This window comes from Acinonyx jubatus, chromosome D3 (assembly GCF_027475565.1).
Source record: "Acinonyx jubatus isolate Ajub_Pintada_27869175 chromosome D3, VMU_Ajub_asm_v1.0, whole genome shotgun sequence".
In the NCBI taxonomy this organism is placed as follows: Eukaryota; Metazoa; Chordata; class Mammalia; order Carnivora; family Felidae; genus Acinonyx; species Acinonyx jubatus.
Genome location: NC_069392.1, coordinates 82,874,233 through 82,888,925, shown reverse-complemented (window position 1 = coordinate 82,888,925; position 14,693 = coordinate 82,874,233).

Below are 14,693 nucleotides of genomic sequence, written 5' to 3'. Positions count from 1 at the left end.
TCTGTTTGAGAGCTACTGAGTGTGTGATATTTTGTTATAGCAGTCTGAATGTACTAAGATGAAAATAGAAATTGTTTTGCAAAAGCAAACAAAAAACACTTGCAAGTTGGTTGTATTGAGGGGAATTTGATATACAGAAATGTGCAGATGAGTGAAGTATGTGAATAAATTTGAGTGACTGTTTTTAATAGAGCCATATTTTTATTTCCAACTAATGCCAAAAATGGCAGGAAGTATCCTCTTAGCTTGACTAAGCTTTAGTCAGGCTCCTTCCTGACTCTAGGCCTTCAATCTCCCTTCTCTTAGATAATTTACTATAGAAAATTCCTAATTGTACATTTTCTCTGTGCTCCTCTGAGATTAAAACAACAACAACAACAACAACAACAACAATGTAAGCCTCTCGTTAGTGTTACATCTCAGGGTTGTCTTTCTCTCTGACTAAATCATCAGGAAAAAGAATCCCCATATTTCCCAGTCTCTGTGGGAAGGTAGGAGCCTGACCTCAACCAATGCCTGCTGCAGGTTTTAAAACCAGTTAGTTATCTAACACAAATGGCTTTCCATCTCCCCATCACTCTGATCTGAAACACTCACTGCCACTCATTTCCACAGAGTAGAGCCAAGACTCAGTTCTGGCTTTTCTGCCCACGGTCATGACCTAAAGTTGTCTTTGCCGCTTGTTTAACTTGGTCTGGTGTAATTTTTTTTTTCACACTGGGAATATTTTGATGATGGATGTAGCAAATGCCATAATTTGGTATTGCTGACAGTATATAGGAACAGAGATCTGAATTCCAATTCTGAGTATAGAGTTTTCTAGTTTTTGGCCCACAGCAATTGACTTGTACTTTCCGAACTTCAAGATTTTTGGTGTAAAATGGATTGTGGGTCAATATAGTTTATTTGTACTTTTTAATGCTTTTTCCTCCTTGGGAAAAAACCTTGTATTCCTCCTCACCCGTTATTCTTCTTGGCAGGGCAGAAATTCTTTCTAACACTTTGATTTCTTCTTTTATGGAAGGTATTATGTCTCATACGAAAAACGATTCCTGGCTTTCTACCACTGAATTCATGAGTTAGTATGTAGCAGATATTTGTGGAATATGTTTGTTTTTCACTAAAAGACGATGCTGAAGTTGCTTTGACTTGTTTCTGTAAAAGACTGCCCTAAAGAGGAAATATGGTCTAAGATTATTCAGTTTGATGCCAAAAAGCTGCCATTGGCCTCAAAACAGGTTTCTCTCCTGTCGTAGCTACACAACCCAAAGGAATGAAATAAGGAAATGCTGTTTCTGTCCCACAGACTAGATGAGAACACCCTACTGTGGAAAGAAGAGATTCTGGATACAAGGTTTCGTGATGTGTGAGCCTTTGTGGTTGTTACTCTCAACAGATAAGTGGCCGAGTTTTCGTGTCAATATTCAGTATGCATAGGGAAAAATTATGTTCCAGAAAGCTCGACAAAAAAGAAGAAGCAAAGATTAAGGAAGACAGAATGAAGGAGGAGCTGCTGAAAGAAAGGAAGAAAGGGAGAGAGAGAGAGAGAGAGAGAAAAGAGAATAAGGAATATTTCCTCATCAATGAATTATTGGAGCATATAGATCGAGGTGTGCACAAAGAACATTAATTAGAAAAAAAGTGTTGATTACATTTGGTATGGTTCTAAAAATAATATCTGATAGCCTGGCATAAAAGACTTACTGAGGTGAAAGAGGAAAATCACAGCCTTGCGAGGGTTGATTGGCGAGTGAATTCCCTCTGCCGGCAGGTGAACAGTTGGTCACCCACATAAATCCTCTGGGCTGCTTCGTACAACGCCTGTATTCTTCCCAAAGTACAGCTTTCCTTCATTTTGTGCTTCTTATTACCGTCTATATTTCACTACAGGGTATTTGTGGGCTTTTTAAGAAATGAAATTTAAATTCAAGAATATACTAGAGAAGAAATTGCATCATTCTCTCCACTAATAACATGCTTTAAGATCCTTTCCTCTCTCTTTCTAAGCAATGAGCCAAATTTAGAGCACCTGGTCTTATCGTTGGGAACCTAGGATAATATCAGGAGTGAGAGGGTAATCATGAAAAATGCTTCTATTTCTTTTTTCAAGCTTACTTTTGGTAAAGGTATAAAAGAGAAGAGAAAAGAGATAACAGTATTTTCATTCACTGGGCCTATTCCTTCAGAAACAATTTTGTGTATTTGCTCTATTTTCAACCTATTTTTTCTTCCAGGAGACAACTTTGCTGAAATAGGTTTCTTTTTTCAAAAGAAAAAAAATTGGCTTATTATCGTTATTTTAAATAGAATGCCTCTTTTATTGTACGTGATCATCAGTAGTAATAGGAGCTCCGGAAAAGTGTGGTCTTGTGATAATGAACAATATATTCTAGTGGGGAGTTAAATTGTCTTCTGGAACCACAATTGCTCCCTTTGCAATTTTATATTGTAAATTAATTTTGATGCTTTTCTCAGCTTGGAATTTAGGCGATGCATTTATTTCGAGGACTCCCAATGCACTAACCCAGAAATATGTAAACCATTTATGTAAGGTGCCTAAGATAGAATGATAATGAAAATTCCCCAAATTAGGTTTTTTTCTTTCCATTAAGGAACATATATATTGGACCTTAAGGAAACATATATGAGCAAATAAGCAATAATGCTTTGGCTACGTGAATGTAAAGGATCTGTTTTATTTACTTTGTGTGGTATGTGTTGCTAATGGACCCACAATGGTTTGTTGGTCTTGTTGTCTCGAAAGAGGAAAGTTTAATGAGCCAATGAGCTCATTAAATTTATTTGTTGTACTTCTGTGTATGAAGTAGTATTAATGTGTGTGCACTCGTTTTCTTATTATCTTCAAGGATTTATCTTTCATCAAGTCTAAATGGTTTATATGATGGCTATAAAAAATGCCTTGCCTATTTAAGTAGGATTGCCCACTGGACAATATTCTTCCCTGCAAATCTTCAAAATTTAGATGGAGAATAATCCATCGTGATACTATACAACTCCTTGGCCCAAATAATGCCTGAAAAGTGTATGTTTGCTTTTCTCTGATTCTATTATAGGTTGTTTCTTTTAATGATTTTGAATTTAGTATATTCTAATCATAACATTCAAAATTGTGTTGCTGAAATTATTTGGCTCACTGTATATTTTTCTAATGAAAGTTTATATATGGAAATCATTTTAATATGTCATCATCAAAATAATAGCTTTATTTTTTCACTGCACAACATAACTTGTGGTAACTCAGAATCATTTCCATTATGTTTCATCGACATTTAAATACAATTTAATAACACTTGAATATTTATGTGAACTTTAAAAAAACTGAAGAATTAATCAGAGCTGAAAAGGAATATTTAGACAGCATTTCAAAATACTTATATTAACATTAACAAGATTTATCTTTCACTTGGCAAAATGTGCTAGAATGTAATTTTTGGCAAATAAAAACAATAAAAAATATCATCTCCCTTAAAGCTTCATGTTAAGACTCTCTGGGCAAACCAAGCCATGTGTTGAGTAAACTACTCAGGTGTTGCATGTATTAAATTTCTGTTGTCCCAAATGAAATTGTAGTTATTTTTCTATTATTTCCTAGGGAAGTTGGTGCTGGCTGTTTCAAATGTGGAAATTCCTATGGAGAAAGGCCTCTACGATTTCAGAATATTTGCTACTTCATCTCTGACCAAGAATAAATAAGCAATTACTGATGATGATACATTCTAAAAGACTAAAATATATAGGTGAAATATCAGGTGTTCCTACCTTCTCTGCACCATGTCTTTAGAGAATAAGTCATTCTGGTATCATACAGAATGTGAAGGAACAATGACAGTAGACAAGTAGAGGGGCTTCCAAAATTCTGGCAAGGGGAGACCACTGTGACTGAACAGAGTAAGGTTCAACCGTGCAGAGAAATCAGCAAAGCTTGAAGCCCAGTTAGGCCTCAATGAATTGCCCAAATATCACACACTCATGTTGTTGACATAAAGACTCTGTTGGGACGGTATGAAGCAGAAGTCTCAGGCATATCTGAATCTTTGGAAAGCCATCACCGCTACCACCCCTCATCACAATAATAATTATTTTAAATACCTTTATAGCATTACATAACTTTTTTTCTATACCTCATGAGAACCCATCACTTTGTTCTACTGTTACCTTCTTATAATGAAAAAAAAAAAAAAAAGAGGTAAAAGGTGTAAATTCACATGGATGTTAAGTGATAGAATCAACCTTTGGTACCAGGCAGAGTAGCTCTGCATTCCATGTTCATAAACATCATGTGTCTCATGATTACAGATACATAAGAAGTTCTTGAGGGAAATATATGTGCAGAAAATAATAGTAAAGTGACACATTGTCTCCACAAGATGCTTTGTTCTAATCCCTAGGAGGGACGCCAATAACTTTCTTCAGCACCATGACTATAATGTTTGCTTGACCTACTTAGACTAAATGCAAACAATGTTTATTTTACTTATTTGTCCCCTAACGAAGTTAAATTTGCCATCATAATAAAAGGAAAAACTATCATTTATAATGAAACAGGAGGAGACTTGACTTTTGCCAGCAACTCTGAGTTTAAAATTGCACATGACCATTGTATTCGTTTTTGCAGAACTTTTTTTGGATAAAACACACTAAAAGCTGACAATGATTACCATTTCTAAGTTAAGAATTTACATTTTTCAGTAGGTCTATATGTTAAAGTATAATAATAAACCACGGCTGAAGGCTAAAATTGTTTTTTTCTCTTGAAACAGTATTGTCTGCTACCTAAAAAAATAATTTTACTTGAAAATCAGTTCTTCTTTTTTGCTAAGAGACTAATACAATAATCAACTATGGGTTAAACTAAGTGTTATAAATTATTAAGACCACTCCTTCACATCAACTACAAGAATAGTGGAACAAAACCAAAAATAAACCCAAGATATTAGCACAGTATTATGCGAAATGCAGACACACTTTTTTATAACATTCAGATAATTTTAACTGTGACCTTGATTAAAAAAAATTCCTTTGCTCCCAAGTCAACATTTGTACACAAGGGAAATCTTCTTAAAGAATTTATTTGATCTGTTCAATAAGTGGATGATGATATTACTATGGAAGTACATTTTTTTTTTGCTCATTTTTTTGCTACATCTTAAACTTTTGTTCCTATCACCTCTGTAATGAAGTAATTATATTGAGAGAAGCTCACTATATTATTGTATTGTACACATTCATAACGAACACTTTTGAGAAAAAAAACAAAGGGTGAAATATTTATGGAATGGATCTTAAAGTTTTTCAGATTTTCTTGAATGTGTACATTGAATTTACTTCATGGGGAAGCCAGTATATTTACTTCCATTTGAACTTCTTTGTCTCTCTAAAATTTAAATTTATCCAGAAAGAAAGGTGATTTCATACTGTTTTATCTCAATGTCTCAGTTTGAAGAATGTGTTTTTATTTTACACATAAAATCACAACAAACTCCAAATATATATTGGCTTACATGGGAAAAGTAATTTACAAAGTTGGGAAGAAACACAACAGAAGTGTGGACAAATATTCAACAAAGGCATATAAGAGATTTTTCACAAGATGAATATTTATAATAAGTGATAAATTTTCTTCTAATATTCTTTCACCCTAGGGTAAATTTAAGAAGTAATATTATTATAATGAAATACTATTATAGCAGCAAAAATAAATTGAAACAACATGCTAACATTTGGAATTTAAAAAATATTGAGGGAAACAATGAAGAAACAAAAGAGAATATACTTTATAATTCTCTCTTTCTCTCTTTCTCTGTCTCTCTCTCTCTCTCTCTCTCTCTCTATATATATATATGTATATATATATGTGTGTATATATATATATATATATATATATATATATATGTTTATATTTATATTGCTCAAAACAGAGGTCAGGATTGTGGTTCCACTGGGAAACAGTGTATCTCACATAATGGTAATATTCCATTTCTTGATTTGAAATTTAGTTACTCAGATTTATACAAAATGACAAAAAAATTCAAAGTCTGTACTTTTGTTTATTTTTCTGCATGTATGTTTTGAAAAGTTGACAGTAGAGAGCTCCATTATTTGATTATTTCACTTTTATTATTAAATAGTCTATTAAACCATTATTTAAATTTTTAAAATCATGATAAATTCATCGAAAGCCATGCGTATCATCTTCTAAGGCAAACAAAGATATAGTACTTTTAGGAGAAAATAATACATTTATTTGTAAGACATAATTACCCCGGTATGATAATGGTCAGAAGCAGCTTTGGGAGGCAGAAAGAGTAGGTAACAAATACTAAACTAGGCTGTGGAAATTTGCCAGAAAGCACCAGACAATTCAGAATATTCCAAGAAAATGTGCAATATTCTCACTACTTCTGAGGAATTTGGCCTTCTAAGAACCACAGTTGCTGCCCATTGGATTTTGGGGAATATATATATTTGCAGGGAGTGGCTGCTGTCTATAGCCTGCCAGACCCAAATTCTAAGAATGCGGGGGAGGATTTTGTATACTAACAGAGTGTGTTTCATTATAGCTATTACATGTCCATCTTCCCTGCAATATGAAAACCATTTTTTCTGTAATAAAAAAACAAGGTAATATGAGAAACACAATTATTTTGTTAGTGTCTAATGTAATTTTCGGTAGCATTTACCTTTATCCTTTGAACGCTTGTCAACGAGTGTTTACAAACAAATTGGGGCATAGATAAACACAGCTGACATTGAAAGCCACACTACCTAAACTTGAGTGTTTCCAGTGTCCTGCAGATCAGACCTCCACCAGCCAGGCTCTTCCCAATTCAGGGAAATCTGACCACTAACAAACTTTATCTCCCTGGTGAGATTTGCTTGCTAGCTTTGTGTTCCCATTATTTTGTTTATAAAAGTTTAATGACTTTCATCACATTATGTGTAATTAATTTTGACATATTTTGCTCCTGTTATAATGAAGTCTCCAGTGCCTTGCAAATATTAGCTTCTCCATAAACGTTTGTTTGTGATTGCCCTAATGATACATGTTGAAGTAGACTCCTAGTTTTTTTTTTTTCTCAACGCCTCTATGGAATAGCAACCATGGAAAAAAAACAATGATGGCCTAAGAATTTAAAGCTTTAGACCGCATTTCAGGTGGTGTTAATTCTGACAACCCACCTTGCTCACTTAGAGTAACTGTTAACCATGATCAGTGAGACCAGCAGGCTCAATTTCATGTGAAAATGCATAAAAAAATACAGCTTTGAGTTTTTAGCACTTTCAAACAATAAGGAGCTTTCACACAAATGACGAACCTTCCAGAAATAAGTCAATTATAAAGTTCTAGTTTTCTATTTCCACTCTCGAGCGTGTATGTCCAAATCAAATGAAAACTAGTGGCAAACAAGCTGACTTCATTCCCATTCTCATTAATTGCAATGACATCACCTCTGGTTACAAATGCTATGGAATTTCTTTACTGGTGCTGGCCTGCTCTTTGGTGTCTCTTCTGCGAATTCTTATTTGTTTTAAAATTCAGCATAAGTGAAACTAGGTAATATACCCTCTCATTGTGTTTAGCATATTGCTAAATTCATTTCTTGAAATATTTGTTAAATTGCAATATTGTTAAGAGGAAATATAAATAATAAATATTTTAATTTAAACAACAAATAGAGTCTCTATTTATAGACAGTAAGCTAAAACTTTGGTCTTTTAACATCTTCGCAACAAATAACTTAGAGGTAAGTCATACTATTGTATTGTCAGCACATTGTATTGTTTGTTAATCTAATGTTGCCAGACTCATTGTTATGTTTAAATCTCTTTTTCATACTTTCTCATACTTTAGTCCCACCACCAAAGCAATAAAGCCTAATTTTTTTGACAATTATGTTTAGGGTTATAGTATCTGGTGACTTTCTTTTTTGCTAGAAAATATAAAGAAAACAGTCATTATATATAACTGTGCCTAAAATAAAATAAAATAAAATAAAATAAAATAGTGTACCTAATAAAGTTTCCATGTACGGTGGTCATTGTTAAATGCAGTTTGTTTTAGAGAGGGACATTTTTCTGTTTCCCAATTGATATACATTTGGGGAAAATATTCATTGCATGGTCTTATTCAGAAGTTGCAATTATCTATCTATCTATCTATCTATGACTTTACGTACATAATCTCCTTGAAAATTCTTGTTTTTGTCCTTCCTTACTTAGTTGTGCTCTCAGTCGCCATCACATCATTAGTGAAGATTTTTGTATCAATGCCCTGTCCTAAAGCGATTTTGAATAATTTGTTCCTTATGCAAATAATCATTTTAGCTTGGGTAAATTTAAGGAATTATAGGTATTTATCAAAACAATGGTGGTAATTTGTGGTAATAGCTAGCAATTAAAGAGATAATATAGCACAGAATGGAGATGGCCTGTTTACTTATTATTCATCTAAAAAGCAATACATTCTCTGGAATCAAAGCCAATGTACATCTCGAAATATTTCGACCTGAACTAAGCCCCCCAGTTATGAAATAATGTCTAAAAAAGAGACCAGATCCAGATTTATTAGGAGGGATGAAATGTTTATATACTTCCCTAAGAAAATTTAATCTAATGGACACAGCCCCTTCAAACCTACCTTGGCTAAATATAAGATTATATCATTTATTGGAGTTTAAAACGAAATGAAAAAATCTAATTTGTATACTAATTATCAATATTCTTCATCTAAGGCCGAACAGTATGGCATAAATAAAAAGCAACAAACAAACAAACAAATAAGAGATCAGTCTGCAGAAAAAGCCCCATGGCAGCATCATTTCTCTAATACGAATGTAGAAAATAAGAAGCATCCATTAACTGCTTCAGTCATATAAATATTCATGGGTCCATCCCCATTCAGTCATTTAATCTTAACAGATTCAGAGAAGAGAGCCAAACATTGAAATGATTAACATATGATCAATAGAACTTGCCATAAAAATAACGAGAGTAGGTGATGTATTACAAACTGGATTTATCCAGAAAACTACCTGAAGTGTCTAAAGATCAGGATGTCTAAAGAAAAATATTAGCCACCATGTCGAAAAGAGAGACTGTAACATGTCAACAAAGGAGCATTATTAAAATAGATTCAATTTTGAAAAATGAGTGACGTAGTGAATTTTAACAATTCAAAGTGAATAATGGATGATAATCTTTCTTTTTTCTGTAAATCCCAGCAAAATGACAGAAAAATAATAAACTAAAAAAGCAAGAAACTTCAGAATTTTAAAAATAAAAGAAAGAGAAGACAAAAGAAGTCAATAATGTGAAGAAAATTTTGAATCCAGGAAGTAGACACATGTGCGATATCTGACTTAGCAGGAGAGAGGAAGAAAAAAATCTAAGTCTGTAGACAAATTTTAGGAACGAAGTCTCTGTCCACTTCAGATCCCTAAAATATCTCAGGAATTAGCAACAGACATCTCTAATTTATGGCTATGATAATGATGAGGTTTTGGGTTTATGGTGAGGGTTTGGAGCCCATGGCCATGAAGACATCTTTGGTGCAAAGAAAAGGTGATTTTATTAAAGCATGAGGACGGGACCTATGGACAGAAAGAGCTACACTGGGGTTGTGAAGAGTGATTATATACCTTCAAGTTGGGAGGGGATTAGAGACAGCCTGAGTCTCTGAGGAATTTTGGAAACAAGGTTTCCAGGACCTTGAGGAGCTAGCTCTTGTTAGGAAGATGTCATTTATTACTGTTTAGTAAAACCTCAGTCATAAGATCCTTCAGATGTATCAGTTGCCAACATACACTTGGAGGTTAAAGATAATGGAGATTCGCAAAGGGATTTTTATGTGCTCAAGGAGACCCACAGGATCCTGGTGGTGGGGGGGCAGGGGGCAGGATGTCAGGATAATGGAAAGCCAAGATTCCCTTTTGCCTCTGACATAGGGTCACCACTGAACTCCTAGAGGAAGGTCACTCTGCCTGGTTCAAGGACTTGTCAATGGGCTGTAGGCAGTAAGGGAATTTAGTTTTTATTTGCTTTTGTTTTCCATGTCACCATGGCAAGCACTTACACTCCCTTACATCTTGATGAGGGTGATATTAGGGCTCCAGGGAACGGAGTCCATAGGGTTCTGGAGATTATGCTATGGATAAGATTGCCTTTTTCTTGCAGTTACTAAGTTATCAGTAAACTGAAGGAGACTCCTGTCCCACATTACTGTGATCTCTGTCAGTCAACCATTTGGTTTTCTTTGTTTTCCTTTGTTGTTGGGCAGCCAGGAGTGTCCAAGGAATATCACACATATCCCACCTGGAGGAGGGGGGTGTGGTGCTGTTAACCTCTACTTTGCCCTCAGCTTGCCCCCACCAATAAGACTCAACAAATGAATGAATGCGTAAATAAATAACTGGTTTTAAAAATGGTAATAAGGAAACCTTAGATCTACGTCATTTCACCTTTCTTGCATAGGCAATAAAACATACTTTTCTTCCTAGCAGAAAACAAACTTAAATTTGCTCTTTGGATGAGATGAAGTCAATAGCTTGGGATTTAGGAAACCAGCTGAGGGTTAGATAAGGTATCTATTAAAAACGAAGTGTTAAATAAAAATGTGTAGACTCAATGGTGAGATTCTTTGGCCCTCTGCTTCTTTTTGCTCTCAGAATGTTGCCATCTGGCTTTAAACTATCTGCACCAGCACTCCAGGCAGAAATATAGATAATTCCTTTCAAGGGAAACTCATAGGCTCAAAGGAAAACACTGAGCCAGACGATGGGGATTTTTACAATGAAAATATAAACTCTCAGCAGCACCTGCTGTAGGAGACAAGAAATGAAAATCTATTTATCCAAATGGATAAATGCAGGCATCGGGTAAGTTATTTTTCGATGAATACACATAGAAAATAAACATATATGAGCAATTCAATGAATAATCCTGAGCTTATCAGCTGGACAATGTCCATTTTAGCTGTACCCTGATTCCCCAATGTGCCACCACTGTGAGTGCAGTCAGCGTTCCTCACTTTAGTATTAATCGTTTACCTTTTACTTTATACTTTTTACCCTAAATTAATATATCTAGGTTTGGTCTGATGTTGAACTTTAAAAAAAATGGGGTGCTATGTCATTCACTCCCAACATTGTGTGTGTACTTTTATGTTCACGTGTCCTATTCATCATGCTACTGCATGTAATTAGTCTTTCGCTTGCATTGAGGTACCATTCCATTTTATGAAAATACAAGGATCTATTTTATTTGATTTCATTGTCGTCAGTTATTCCATTGCAAACAGTGCTACTGTGAACATTTATTATGTGTCTTCCAGTGCAGTTGTACAAAAATTTCCCGAGAGTATTTGTGTCAGAGTGGAAACGCTATGATGGGGAAGTGCTTCTTCAAATCTGCCACGTAATGAAAAACTGGTTTTGAATTCTGTGTACACATCTGAATTCTACTAAGAGAGTATATGAATGACGTAAGAATTATTTTCCTCCAAACTCTGACCGATACTTACTTTGACGAGCTTTTTCACTTTTTTGCCAATCTTGATATTTGTGTGGCGTTATCGCTTGTAACTTGAATTTGCATTTTCCTGATTATTAAATAGGATGAACATATTCTTATAGGTTTGCGTGGTCATTTGGATACCTTATTTTATGAAGTTCTTAATAAAGTATTTCAAACAATTTTCTATAGAGTTTTTTTGGCTTTTTCACACTGATCAATGGATTTCTTCATATAATTTGAATAAGAACTTACAACAGAGGTCAGCAACTTTTTCTGTAAAAGTCCAAAGAGTAAATATTTTAGGCTTTGTGGCCAAGAGGCAAAAGCAAGCATACTATGTGGGTACCTAAAGGTTGAAAACAACGTTTCCAAAATTTTCTGTTGATGAAATTAAAATGTAGTAAAGAATAACTGAGCATTTTTTTTTGTAATGTAGTTTATTAATGAGAAGAATTGAATTATTTCCCTTGGGATAACATCGCACTTTTTATGTCAAAGTCTGAACACTGAGATACAGTGAGGACACTAAAAAGTCCCCAAAGTTTCTCTGACATGAATTCCTAAAAACGAGTGATTTTTGTAATTGTGATTTTTACAGTTTGAAAACGGCTACCCACGTGCTCATCTCAAATATTAAAATCTATTTTCCACTGATTAGTTTCTCTTACTAGTTGGAACCATCATTCTCCAATTCACCCAAGTTATAAACTTGGCGGTCAACTTTGAAACCTGCCTGTCAGTCACCTCCTGCATTCAGTCATCCTTATTCTACTTTGCCATCATGAGGACTCAGGCAGTATCCTACAGCAATGACTTTGTGGGCTTTCTGGCCCCTTGTCTTAGACCCTTTCATGCCACCTTCTATGTAAGGTGCATGATTATTCTGAATCAATTGTAAGTTTGATGCCGTTGTGCCCTTGCTTTCATATTTACATGTGAAAAGCCACACTCCATGGCAGAGCATGTCGGCCACACAAGGGTCTGGCCCTTTTCCACTTGCCCATCACAACACTGCCGTCTATGTGTTTCAACACTACCAGACTCCTTGACTAAAATTCACATAGTTCGATTCTCTTCCTCAGTTCTACGACTTTGCTTACGTTACCCTGGAAGCCAGGAATGCCTGACTTGGACACCTGCTATCATTTGCCTGTTTTCTGGCCATTCTTTAAAATTTAGATTGTATTCTAACGCTTCCAGGAATGTTAACATGATTCCTTTTTGTTTGCCTAGATGCCTCATCATTTATTACCATATCTGTGTGTACCTGACACATTATCTGTCTCCCTTTCACACTGTGAAAACTGTAAGGACAGGACAATGTAATATGTGGCTGTATTCAGAGGACCCTTTATAGTGTCTTAGATATAGTAAGGCTTAATAAATATTTATTGGACTAAATGAATTGGATGGAGCCTAAGAATAAATGTTTTTTGAAATGGTTTATAGATTCAGTTTCAACCTGAACATTACAAAACAGAGTACTTTTAAATTTTTGCATTATAAAACAGGTTTTAGCTATACTTCACATTATCTGAGGCTTCCTATTTCTCCGGGAATTTCTCCAGTTCCCTAGATCTCCCACTGAGATTTTTTTTCTTATCAAATAAAAGCAAATGTTTTCTTCTCCTTACGTCAAGGAGGTTAAAGAACTGGAGACCTCAATTCAATAGCCAGTTTTTTCCTAAGAAAATTAAGTTTCGTGATGCATTGGCGCTCCTTCCTTTCTTATCAAAGTGCTTTCACACACTATGCAAACTTTTGCAATACTTTCTAAGCATTAAACTTTGCTTATAATTTTTTTAATGTTTATTTATTATTTTTGAGAGAGAGACAGAGTGCAAGTGGGAGAGGGGCAGAGAGAGTGGGAGACAGAATCTGAAGCAGGCTCCAGGCTTTGTGTTGTCAGCACAGAGCCCCCTGTGGGGCTCAAACTCAGGAACTGTGAGATCATGACCTGAGCTGAAGTCAGACGCTTAACCGACTGAGCCATCCAGGCACCCCTAAACTTTGCTTATAAAAGTGTAATGGCGAGAGTGCCTGGGTGGCTCAGTGGGTTCATCTGCCGGTTCAGGTCATGATTTCACGGAGCCTTGCATCAGGCTCAGTGATGAGCATGGTGGAGCTTGCTTCGGATTCTCTTTCCCTCTCTGTGCCCCTCTCCCATTCACTTTTTTTCCCTCTCTCTCTGTCTCTCTCTCAAAAATAAATACATAAATCAAAACATTAAAATAAAAAGTGAAGTGGCCGAATCTTGTCCGAGTCATAATAGTCTCAAAAAGAACCCACTTCCCATTTGATATTGATCATTTGATCAATTCATTTGATTCATTCAATTCAAAATCCTTTGATCCTGATTCTTACTTATGCACATCGTCAGAAGAGGAGCTAGACAACGGGACAAAACCAGAATTGAACCGAGGTGACTTGTGATGCCCAGAAAGGCAGCTGGAAGACGTCTAACCAAGTGCTTTAAATTAAAACTTCCCCTACAAATGTGTTAACATAAAATTTCCCCCTGAAAATGTTGCTTATTTTATTATAATGTGTGTGTCTTTTGTTGTGTCTTCCAATTATTTGCTATTCATTATCACCAGTATCAATATAAAAATAAGTCATAACAGCTAATATTCATTCAGCACTTGCTCAATTAATTCACTTAACATATGTTAACACATCAAATCATCATTGAAACCCAAGAAAACAGGTGCTATTATCAACTTGGCTTTAATAAGCAAGAAGCTTAAAGCAAATATCATTAAATTTCCCAAGATTTCACAGCTATTAACAAATCATAACTGTTTTCTCCTACATGTCAAAGTAGTATCTTCTAGAAAAAATACATACTGCAGAGACCTCACCAACCTGCTTATTATTTTACTGAAAGGCCTAGCAGAATGTTACGTATACAATCACTGCTAAATAAATATTTGTTCAATGCATCTAACATTTGAAATTCGTTTTGAATGGGCCTTAGGCTTTAGGAGATAGTTTAATATGATGAATATGTTTGGTGTTAGGACCAGAACAAAAACAATGCACCTTTAATATAGATAAAAAGAGTTTTGGAGGACACAGGAAATGAATCAAGTATTTTAGTAGTGGCAGACATATGGTAAAAAATTCCATTCAGTTCAGCAAACATTTAGTGAATACTTGTT